Raw genomic sequence first — 11,432 nt, forward strand, 5'->3', positions numbered from 1 at the left:
GTTCAGAACAATAGAGTGGCAACGTTTAGCAATTAATATTGAATTCGATAGAACCTAATTTTCTTTGTAGGCTTCGCTGGGTCTTATTAAGGCCTTTCAGACCGTTGCTTAGTATGACTGCACCGGTTATTATGCTGCTGTTCAGATAGCGTAAAGACTGCTGGGTTCCCCAAAATAGGTTTCTATGCCTTTGATTTACAACATCGACATTCTTTTCGCTCTTGATTCACAATTGTACTTTATGGAACAATCGCATGATTTACAATGAAGCCGATCAAGCGCGACCTTGCTCCAACAGGACCATTTATTTCAAGATATTCTAATGCAATACGAGCAATAACAATAATAACAACAAAGGCAATGAATGTGAATTTATGCTTTACGTCCAATTAGTTTACACGGGCTCTGCGTATTGTTATCTCGTGATCTTGCTCTCTCTTCAATATCTACTTCCTCCTGTTGAAACGGAAGCTCGTAAAGATGTAATAAATATCGAAATAAATGTCTTGTGTCTACCCTTGACAGCGCTCAATCTATTCTGTAGTTCTTTTCAGGGGGAATACAAGACGACGTAATACTCTACCTTTCATAAACACGAAAGCAGGCAAAACTTGTTGGTTTTTCCGTTTATTTGACTAAACATTCAATTTTCTAGAGCTTACGGGAATGATTTTGTAGCAATTCAGGCAAAGTACTCTGCTAAAAGTAACGCTCTCGCCTCGTTTCGTTGCTGAGCCACAACAGACATTGTATCGTCAAGCTTGCACATAGGCAATCCGTTCATATCAGCTTCTCCACGACAACCTGCCGTTTATAACGAGGATCTACTTGGAACGTTATTCTGAACTAAGCCGATTTCAATTTTGCAAGAAGTTCAACAATGAGCACATTGTGCCGTTTTATTCTGGAAACGACGCTCCTTTCGACATATTTCCCGCAGTTGTAGAAAAGGTTTCAATAGATTTGTTAGAATAACGGCGTGTTTTTGTGCGAAAGAGCGTGTGGTTCTATCGCTCCATGCTTTTATTAAAGTTTGTAGACCTTTTAAGTACGTCACATAAACAACAGAGAATGTGTAGTGTATTTTTCAATGTAATATTTTCCACTCTAGCAATGAATCATACGGACAAAAAACAATTCTATAGATACCCTTTTTAGACTACTAGAAATAACGAATAAAAGTATCCCATTTAGTTTAATGGACTTTTCGAGGTGCCGTTGTTTAATTCGTTATTTTTAACGTGGTTGTTAAGGGTTCGGCTTTTGCAGCCTGTCTCGTTCATAGGCTTGAGTATGTCTAGTGACGAGTGCATCCCGAGTGCAGAAATGTTCCAATTCGACATGACGGATGGGCCAGCCGATAGGGTTAACATAAACTTTGGCCCTTTTCTTGTTAGGACCCGTTCATCCTAATTGGCTTCACGTGCTATATATGGGGAAAGAACGAAGGAGTACCGGTTGGTCCTGTAGACCTATACCCATCGAAGCTTAGTGAAGCAGACCAAATCTGGTAAGTCCCCAAACAAAATAAGAAGCCAACAAAATCGACTCAGTCTGTTCGCCACCTAACTAAAACCCTTGGCGGTAGAAGGGTACGTCAGTGAAGAGCAAATCTTACTTTTTTTGACATCAACTTCAATTATGTGAAATTGTGTCTAGAGAGAGTAAATCCCGTCGGAATCAGTAGCTGTACTACGTATAGAGTTTTGGCTCCAAGCTGGCTATTTAATGCTAATTAATGCGGAAAAAAATGCCTACACTAATCGAGTTTAGTTCTAGTAGGAACTGACGCGACGAATTTCAAAATACCAACCCAACGTGTTTCACTAAAACTTAACGCATAAATCAAACGTTAAAATTGACTGACAATAGTTACTATTCGATCATGGCGTAGTGAGTACAGGATTCGTACACTAAATTTGAGGGGCACGTGAGAGGTTCAAACCCGAGCATATACCACTTAAACACTTTTGTTACGCGCTGGAAATCAGCCAATCGGCAGTTCAGGACAACATTTAGGCAATGACTCCATGGCGAATGTTCGCTAAACATGAACATTAAATAACAACGGAATATAAACAAAAAAAAAAAAAGGCATAATTATGTGTTATCTACCAATTGATATTTTCAACCACGTTTTACCTGATTCCATCCGATGAAAGTAGGAGATTTCAATTAACCGTTTTAGCGTAACCTCTCTGCCTAATTAGTGCTATGCTTTGCCCTTTATAGCGATTGTTATTAGCCCTGAAATATGACAATGGAAGAGATTCTTTTCGCCCATTTGGGCCATATACTTACCCCGCGTTCAAATGCTACGCAAAGTAAGCAGCGTTTCGGCGAACAGTAACAGCAGCAGCAGCAGCAACAGGGGCTGCCGAAGATAAAGCGATTTGTAGAGTAAGAAGCCATGTCTGATCCATCGCCTGTTCTTCTATAATCATTTGGACATTGCCGCGGTAGAGCATAAGCCGGGAAAAACTTCATCATCTCTACCATCGAACCAGAAAGAGTCGCCGAACAGGACGTTATTGTTTGCACAAAAGGGCGTCACTTACGGACTAGACCCATTTTGAGCAGGTAAACACTCCTAAAGGAAGGGGCGCATTCATAGGTGATCATAGTCAATCCGGCCATTTCCCGATGTGCTACGCGCGCTAGTCAAGCTAGAGCGTTGTTTAATATATATATCATGTAACATAGAACCTGCTTTCTACTCGAAAAATTAACATTTCTCTGATATTTCCCTAATTCGCGTCCTATAGTCGATAATGACTGTACATGCTCTTACTTTAAATGCCTAGTTAATAATAGTATTTTTCATACAGGGTTCAGCACTATGGGAAGTTGGGCAAACGTAACTTTTGTGCAACCTCATTTTCTTTTGTATTCTGCAAATAGATATTTAGATAATGGCGCTCATTCTAAAAATAAGAAGGACAGTTATTGCTAAAGTGTAAATAAGAATAAATTTAAAAAAAAAAACATACAATTCTATCGACAGCTCCACATTTTGATGGTTTATAAGCTACAGCTTTTCTGGATTCTTTCTTTTCCTCGTTAGTTTTCAATTAAATGTAACTATCAATGTGCATGCATCCACAAAGCAAAGAATAAAAATAGATGGCATGACCTGTTACCTTTGAACCCGGTGTTAAACCTTGGTTATTCTCCCAAGGAGCCGTTAGGCCTTCTAATTATACCATAATGTGTTCATAAAGTGACTTTTACACTTCTATAGGAAGCGTTCGAAACAGACGCACTTCTGGACCTGTTAATTTGCGTCATTTTTAAATGAAGATTACTAAAGTTCATAATTCAAAATGGCCCAATGCATCGATCTGTCTGAATTAGGCATCCTAACGGCTGTTCAGTAACTAAAAGCAAAGTTCTGAGTGTCCGCCTAAGATGGATCGACATTCGTAAATGTGTGTGGATCGATAGGAAAATAAAGTGGATACTCCAAGCTCGATAACAAGAAGCAAATTTCGTGTAAGGCCGCATGCGTACAAAAGTACTATTAACAAAAAAAAAACAGAATGTATAATGTTGCGCAAAGCTGATGTGACACTAGAAAATTGGCTTGTCCATTTGATTACAATATACTATTCTTTGCGATAACTTTCTGAGCATGGGGCAAACCTGGCCATGGCTATCAGAAATACGCCCTACCTGCTTTTAACATATCGACTAGAACACCTCTGTGAAGAACCAGCGAATGGAATTAAGTTATACTAAACATCCGCAACATTGGGTTTCCTTTTGTTTATTTGATACTCTTTCGGTTAAAGTTATTCCCTAACATATTGTTTTCTTGCGGTCAACAACTACGAAAATATGACACAAATCTTTTACAGTCACGATAACCTGTGCTGTCTTCTGGGCGATCTGGCTGCCATATTTTATTGTTTTGAACTTCTGCAGCTAAGAACAATAATTTAGTCACGGTTAGGCTTCACGGGCAAAAGGGATTTCCATTTCATTCACCGTCTGCAGCATTTGACCTGAAAGTGTCTAGTTAGACGCTTCCACGGGTTACAATTCTTGCAAAGGTAAAGTTCCTCTCCCAGCATTAAGTTGCTTAAACATCCAACCCCCGAGTCTACGTGGGAAGATTGCTGAAGATGCGCCCGCGGCGCGATTCCTTCCATCGATTGTTCCATATGTGAGGTTAATCTGTTGCGTAAACATGTCGAATATGAAGTGCCGACCTCGCAGATATAGCAACATTGAGACAAACATGCCGTCTCTACGCATAAAAAATACACTCTTAGCTACACCTTGCGGTTATTGTGCTAACAAGAAGTAGGAAAAATAATGTGTTTATATTTTTAATTTGTGAATTCGAGTGAAATATATGATTATGATCCAATGTCATTCGTCGCCGCACTTGGTGCCTTAGCTAACACGCCGACACACGTTACCTTTTTATTCATTATCTTAAAAAATAAGTGTTTTTAATTGCAGATCCGCCGTTGAGTAATCAATCATCGTTACATCGGGAACTTAAAAAATTTGCGCACTTGAAGGGTTCCCGAACAATTATGGTAACTGGATTCTTCGGTTAACACTCGAATTATCAAGTTTGATAATGTTTGAATTCGGGTAAAACGTACATTCGGGCATTACGTAGAATCCATAATAATCATATAATGAAGCACTCGTCACGCATTCCACGCACTTCTGACAAGTTCACGAATAGTTACCTACCTGTGTAAATATTTTGCAATTGAAAATCCCTCCTTGTTGTATCCATTTAATGGGGATATTCAAGCTACAGAGATAGCGACATAATCCACAGGTAATATATACAACGACGACCCGAGGAACCTAGCGCCGGGGGTGATGGGCCAATGGGACAAAATAGTGAGCGGGGTAGCAAAAAAGCGCCCACTGATAACTTACGATAGAAAAGTAATAGGAGTACGAGGTTGCCTTTACTTACTCTTTCTCTTTGCCTTCGTTTCATTCCGTTAGCTTTTGGCGCACTCGTTTTCCGCATTTCGTCCGCTGCTTTACCACGTTCTTCTTTGGGTGGTTGGGGAATTCATCGGTGAAGAGTGTGTCTAGGAACGTCGCACCGCAGACGATATCAGCGGAGCAAACCGGTGTTCGGGCGGCCATCGGGGGAGTGTCGCTATTGACTAATTCAGGACACGTTCACTTGCCGATGTCATCACGATCGCTCTGTGATTCCAAAGATGAGCTAAGCGACGTCGAAGATAGTGAGTGGGGGACCGTCGAATCAGCAGCAGACTGTGCTCAAAGCCTTCTTTTTCCCTCAAAAGACCCATCCGGGTTCGATATTCTGGCAAAAAAAGACCAGCTCATCGCTGGCGTTATCTGTGCTGCGTTGGCCGTGTCTGCAATATTTACCATTTATTGCTTCACAAAGCCCGTAGAGTTTTTTCAGATATGAAACTGTTACCAAAACGACAACAGTCGTCAATGAGTGAAATCTACGGTTGAGTGGTGTCAGTGATTAATAATGGCACTACGCTTATTCACTACCTATTATAATATCGAAGATAGTAAATCGAAGGTATTTGTAATAAAGGATTAAGAGGATTTGTCGTACGCCCGTATGAAACCGCTTGAATCACGGAGCTGGAATAGCGCAGCGATACAGCAGCTAATTTTCAAATATATGTTATTATATATCGTCTATTATATATTATATATCGTATATTAGGTATTGTCATGACAAACGAAATTCCGATTATTAGAGATTTCTGAAAAAAGATTTCATGTTTTCACTTGGGGTCTCTCATGGAGCCCGTTTTACGACATTGGAATCCGATGATGAGTCAAGCCCGGTTTAGAAGATAAGCATCATTTGCCGACGAGACCCGCAAAGTTTCAAATGTGATCCGTCTCGGCAAAGTACATTAATGGTGGTTTTGCTCGATAAGCTACTATTGATTAGTCAAGAAAACGTCGACTTCTAATTCACATCTGCCTTTGCACTAACTTACTTATACGAACACAAGGTGTCTTGTTTTATCGTTCTATAAATATATGGAGGAGCTGTCTCCTACAAAATGCAGATAGTTGAAGCAAACCCAAACATGACCCTGATATCTCATTGATTGCTGGCTTTAAGTATATATACGATAGCATTAAGTAAGTATTTTTGTACTAATAGACGATCTAACGGACTTTTAATCCACCGAGGCTGAGTGATCATTTGTTTAGGCAACCGCCTTTTCTAAAAATGACCGTTCAGAATTTACAAATAAGTGGCCGCCATATTTGCAGCTCTATCCATCCTTCATCAACGCATTTCGTTTGTGAATGTGAAGGTTATATGCGTCTGACGTGTAATAGCTCTAAAGCCCCGAACAGCCGGGTTACTATTCACTGATAAGGTCAACATCATTTTCTAAAATAATGCACATCAATTTACGCCTGTAGTAAGCCCATATTCAGAATAATTTCGGTCTTTATTTAGATAGGCAGGCTTTAGTACAACCGTTAGGGACATACGTCGATTAGTGGAAAAATGCGTACGGCTCCACTGGGCCAAGATTTAGCAAAAAAGCTTAAACCCACGCGGGGTCGCAAGCATGGGCATCTACGCTCTACTTAGTTCAAAGATGGAATTTTCGATCTGGAGGACGTACACCTATCCCTGCCGGCAATCCAATATAGATGAGGAACTCGTCAATTGGTCAAAAAGATTGGGCAAAAAAAAAGATGACAACTATTTATCATATTAAATGTATGGTCTTTTATGAGAAATTAGAAGCATGCGTGCGTCATAAATGAAGGAAAGTGCTTAAAAACATACAGCTCGTCATCGACCCCTCGACGCCGCAACCGACATCTGACAACACGCGGACACATTGATAGATTTGTATAAAGAATTGTTGCGGGTGACAGACAGTGGTGCCTTCACGTCGGTATGAAGCAGCGGAACGGACGGATAGCTACGGGAGATGGGCCTAAGCCCAAAAGTTAACAACAACCAGTTACACCGACTGAACGAGACTGCCCAACGGAAAAGGCCCGATGGACAAAGGAAAGTCATCGTTCTCCACAGCAGTACCAAACCACGCCTGGAAAAGGTAGGTAAAGCGGTCCTGATCTTATAAAGACGCCACCAGGTAGTCTAGCTTCCGCGCTGACGCAGGGCCACCTTTTCAGTCACTGGCAACTTTAAGGCTTAAGTGTAGATTTCATAGTGAAGAACGTTTCAAAAATTGGCTGGACGATTTCGTTACTACCTTGGAATAGGCTAGCCAGAAGGAGTCAATAAATTGACTGAGAGCTTAAACAAGGCAGAGGAGAATTACAACAAATTCATGCTAGATAAATTTGTGGCGGGTATTCGTCTAAGGTACTGTATTTTGCTGAATCATGGTATCCCCGTATACGTTTTACACTATGCAAATGAAGTAAACGCGACTGCTGAGTACGCCTTATACCGATGAGAACGAGGAACTGCCTCTTAAGGTTGATATTGTGAAGCGCAGAATTGAATAAAATTAATTTTGTATTAGTAATACGATCGAAGCGGCTCATTGCAGTCAGAGAAACAGCTCATGGAACTACTTATGAGATTACCTGGGGTTATGTCAAGTTACTATAGAACAAACCTAATTTTTCAGCTCGAGCAGTAAAATTCACTCGGTCAGTAAAGCAAAGTACACACATTTTCGTAAAGGTAACTGAGTCAAAGTGAGCTTGTATAGATAAAAACCACACTAACCTAGCCGTTGGCCATAGGCCGTTCTCTAGGTAGGCGCTAAGCTCAGGGCCAACTAAAACAGATGAGAAGTGGTTCATGAAATAGTGCCTTGTCGAACTGATGTAAACAGAATATAATCGGAAGGCAGATACGCTGAAATGAGGTTTGTCATCGCTATGCCCATAGAACGTAGTCACTCTTATGACCGCAGTAAATTTTACGGGTTTACAAGTGCCTCATTACATACGTGCGGTCCGAACGTTTCGATAAACACCATATACTTGCTAAATAGTAGTAGACGCGGTAGCAGCGAACCTGACGTGTTATTTATGTATTTGAATAGATATGGATAACGAAATCGGTGGGCCAACATCGAAACAAATTAGATCAGGTTTCTATACAAAGAAATAAAAACCTTTAAAAAAGCTTTTAATACAGAAATGGCCATAGGGTAATTTATATCAATGATGAAATTAAGCTTGCATTATGGGAAGAAAGTAAGCTTACAATTAGAAAACGTTTGCAGTTACATTTGTAGTTTCCAATTTTTCCTCATATTAGAAAATAACTGTTCTGAGCATCTTAAAGAAGCCGCTCTATTTGACAGCTTGCATTTTTCACGCGAGACACCACATACAAGGATTCTAAGGACATATGAAACTATTATATATTAAATATTTAAAGTAATCTACGTGACAAAATTTCGATCATTAATTTAGGCGATCTTCGTATGCCGCCTGATGGCGGCGCCTGAAAAGGTTTCCACTAAAGCCTCTCGCATTTTAAATCGTTCTTCTTTACGCATGTTCAGCGTTGCGCCGTAGCGAAGTTTTAAAGATTTATAACGGCCATTTACTCTGAAATTACCCTTCGATACTTCAAATGAGCTTCAATGCCATACACAAATTAAAGTCTTACATTTTCAATGTTCACATTGTTTTAACCGAAATTGCCCTTTAGACAAAGGTAATTCAAAAAGATGTTAAAATATCGCTTGGGTCTGTTGTTTCTATTGAGATTGTACAGCGTGGCCAACAGATCACACGCACCCCCTTTTAATCGCCATTAACTAAGCGTAGAGAAAAACTGAAGTGAACCGCTTTTGCCAATGAATGGCTAGGATAGTAAGCGAAGAACTATCTCATTTGAGAGCGCTAAAAATCTAAATTTATGCCGTAACAAATGAAGATTGGATCTAGCAACAAATTTAAACGATGTGGCACATAAAAGTGGCACTCGACGTTCTGAACTAGCGGAAATCGACTATGTTAGTGCGCCCCGCACGCTTTCCTGTGCAAGGAATTCTATTTTTATTAGACGTAAAAATAGATCGCTTGTTGCAACGACGGAGATCAAAGATTCAATTGAGGGAATGTTCCTAACTTGTAATATTATTATGATTGTCTAGTGTTGGATACTGGAAAATCTCAGTATCACGTTTGCCCTCTTCTGTGTCTCAAATCTCACCGTAATCAAACTTTAGGGCTAGTCCTACTGCAGGTTAATGTACTTTCTATGTACAACAGATGCTGCTGGTAAATCTTTCGTTCGTCGAAAAAAATTGCTCGTCTATTAGTATCGATGCATCGTGTACTCGTTATTTCACTATAGGAATAGGACAAATTTTCATGTTTGCCTCAAATGTTAATGTAGAACTGGTACTTTTACGTGTACGTATCTATAGAGGGCCTGGACACTTCACTTGAGCTTGTCATAGAAGCATATAGAATTATAAAGGTGTTCATATGGGTAAAGGTCGCATTAAGAAATAATCGCATCGTCGTGGTGAAGTAGCTCAAACGATATGCGTATCTGTGTTGTTAGATTGTCACGTTGCTGACTGATCATTTTTGTTTTTTAAAATAATTTTCTTATTAATAATTAAAAGAATTTTACTATCAGTACGTTATCGCAATTTCCTAAAAATATTAGCTCGACTTTGAAGGCTGCTATTTACTATAAGTGTCATGGAGAAATTGCTCATTTCGTACGAACTTCGTATTATCGACACGGAATGTTATGTTGATCCTGAAGCATGAATTTTCTATTGACAACAATAACGTGTCCCCAAGAGGCAGTTTACGACGGCTTTCAGCGTTGCCCCATTTGTCCATAAACGCATAACAATTGCCACTATCAAGCTCGATTTTTCACCGAGCTAAGCTATAATACAAGCAGATTTTAATTTTTGCCGTTGTTGATACATTTTTAACAATACGATACCACGCTCTTATAGGTTAAAGGCAATACCGACAGCTGTTCACCGATAGAGATAGCTTGTCGTTTCAGATAAAGTTTATTAGAAGAGCCCCGTTCGAAAGGAGCCAGGCTCAAGCTTTCTCACTTGCGTATCAAAAGCGAACATATCTTATACAATAGCAGACCCGAAGAGCAGCATTTACACACATAAAACACAGGATCCGTTAGCAGATATAGAGGAAAAAAAGAAGCGTTAACTGAACGGTACATGCTTGGCTTTAGAAATAAATACCACCATTAATAAGATTTCGTCTGGAAAGAAGAACCGACGAATGTCAGTGAAATAACGTTATGTAGCGAGTCGCGACCGTTGGGCAGTCGTAGCAGGGCATGTTTGTTCCCAGAGCGTGAGTTTCTAAGGGGTAGAACAAATGACTCCTATAAAGGGTTATGACGGAAGTTAAGGTCCGCCACCTTCGTGCCAGAATTTGTGTGTTCTGGAGAAGACTTTTCGTTTGATTGTATTAGTAAGTTTCGTAGAGTAACTGTTTTAGGACCGCCAATACATTGTCCACATCTGTTTGTACCGGCACAGACGTATCTACACAACGATTCACATGCCTTTCAAAATGCTATCGCTCTTTTCTAAAGCATTTGGTGTTTGCACATATATCAATGGTAATTACTAGGCTATATTCGTTAGGTATCATTGTTTCTGCAGTTCATTATGGTTACACATTATTTTACTTTACCTTAATATATACAAATTTGCGAGCATCTGTAAGCACAAGTTTAATCTTCAGAACAATTTAAAAGCCGTCCGGCGTGCACTATGCGATCATAGGTCGCGATCAACACTCGGACGACCTAATCATCGATAGAAATGGGATGAAAGTTCAAGTTCTACCTCTAACAGTGCCGGAAGTTTGTCGATGCACGCAAATGTACAAAAAGTATCCTATACAAAATTAAATGTTATATTAATTATTAAATAGCAATTGTTGAACAAACAGATGTGGGGCTTATTCAGGGGGACATTAAATAGAAATAGTTCCTACCGACTGTTTACAAGCATTGTGTGCAATGGTCACATTGAAAGATGAAAGCATTTTCCTCTTCAAAGTAAACGACCTAGTTTTTCTCAATAACTAATAACTAATTCTACCTAACAGCAGCTTTGAATCTGAGTTTCGCAACAGTTATCAAGGACAAACAAGCGAGGACACTCATGGGACCTTAAATTCATGCCTTCTTGTTGTACTGTATCATATAGATCACATAAAAGGTTCATACAATGGTTCTCATGCTCATCAATGAACATGGAAGAAGGAGATTTAATGAACACTACAGATTTATCTACTTATATGAGCCTGTTTTTTAATTTACAGTTATTACAACAATTAATATATTTCTGCACTCCGGTTTTCAGGCACACACAACAACGAACCCATAACTCTATTTTGCCTTCCCAGCTGTCCCTTTAAAGACCTTTAAAGCAATACCTGGGCTTCGCTTCTTAGAAAAATGGCACTAACAGGCTACA

The 11,432-nt window shown here is 39.7% G+C and overlaps 2 long non-coding RNA genes across 4 annotated transcripts; one reads left to right on the forward strand and one right to left on the reverse strand.

Annotated features, from left to right (window-relative positions):
- The first annotated feature begins 1,866 nt into the window (after window positions 1-1,866).
- LOC147758643 (uncharacterized) lies at window positions 1,867-5,116 on the forward strand. Its single transcript, XR_015318716.1, has 3 exons — window positions 1,867-2,580; window positions 4,468-4,547; window positions 4,978-5,116. It is a non-coding gene; the product is annotated as an uncharacterized LOC147758643 (long non-coding RNA).
- On the reverse strand, window positions 3,759-9,503 carry LOC111254850 (uncharacterized). Of its 3 annotated transcripts, none has more exons than XR_015318714.1 (3): window positions 7,938-9,503; window positions 4,946-5,363; window positions 3,759-4,249 (listed from the first exon to the last, which is right to left on the reverse strand). It is a non-coding gene; the product is annotated as an uncharacterized LOC111254850 (long non-coding RNA). The 3 variants fall into 3 exon arrangements; XR_015318715.1 differs by having other exon boundaries at window positions 4,946-5,308; window positions 7,712-9,503; XR_002675234.2 differs by having other exon boundaries at window positions 7,712-9,503.
- Between the last annotated feature and the right edge of the window lie 1,929 nt (window positions 9,504-11,432).

This window comes from Varroa destructor, unplaced genomic scaffold, assembly GCF_002443255.2.
Source record: "Varroa destructor unplaced genomic scaffold, Vdes_3.0 BEIS01000001.1, whole genome shotgun sequence".
Classification (NCBI taxonomy): Eukaryota; Metazoa; Arthropoda; class Arachnida; order Mesostigmata; family Varroidae; genus Varroa; species Varroa destructor.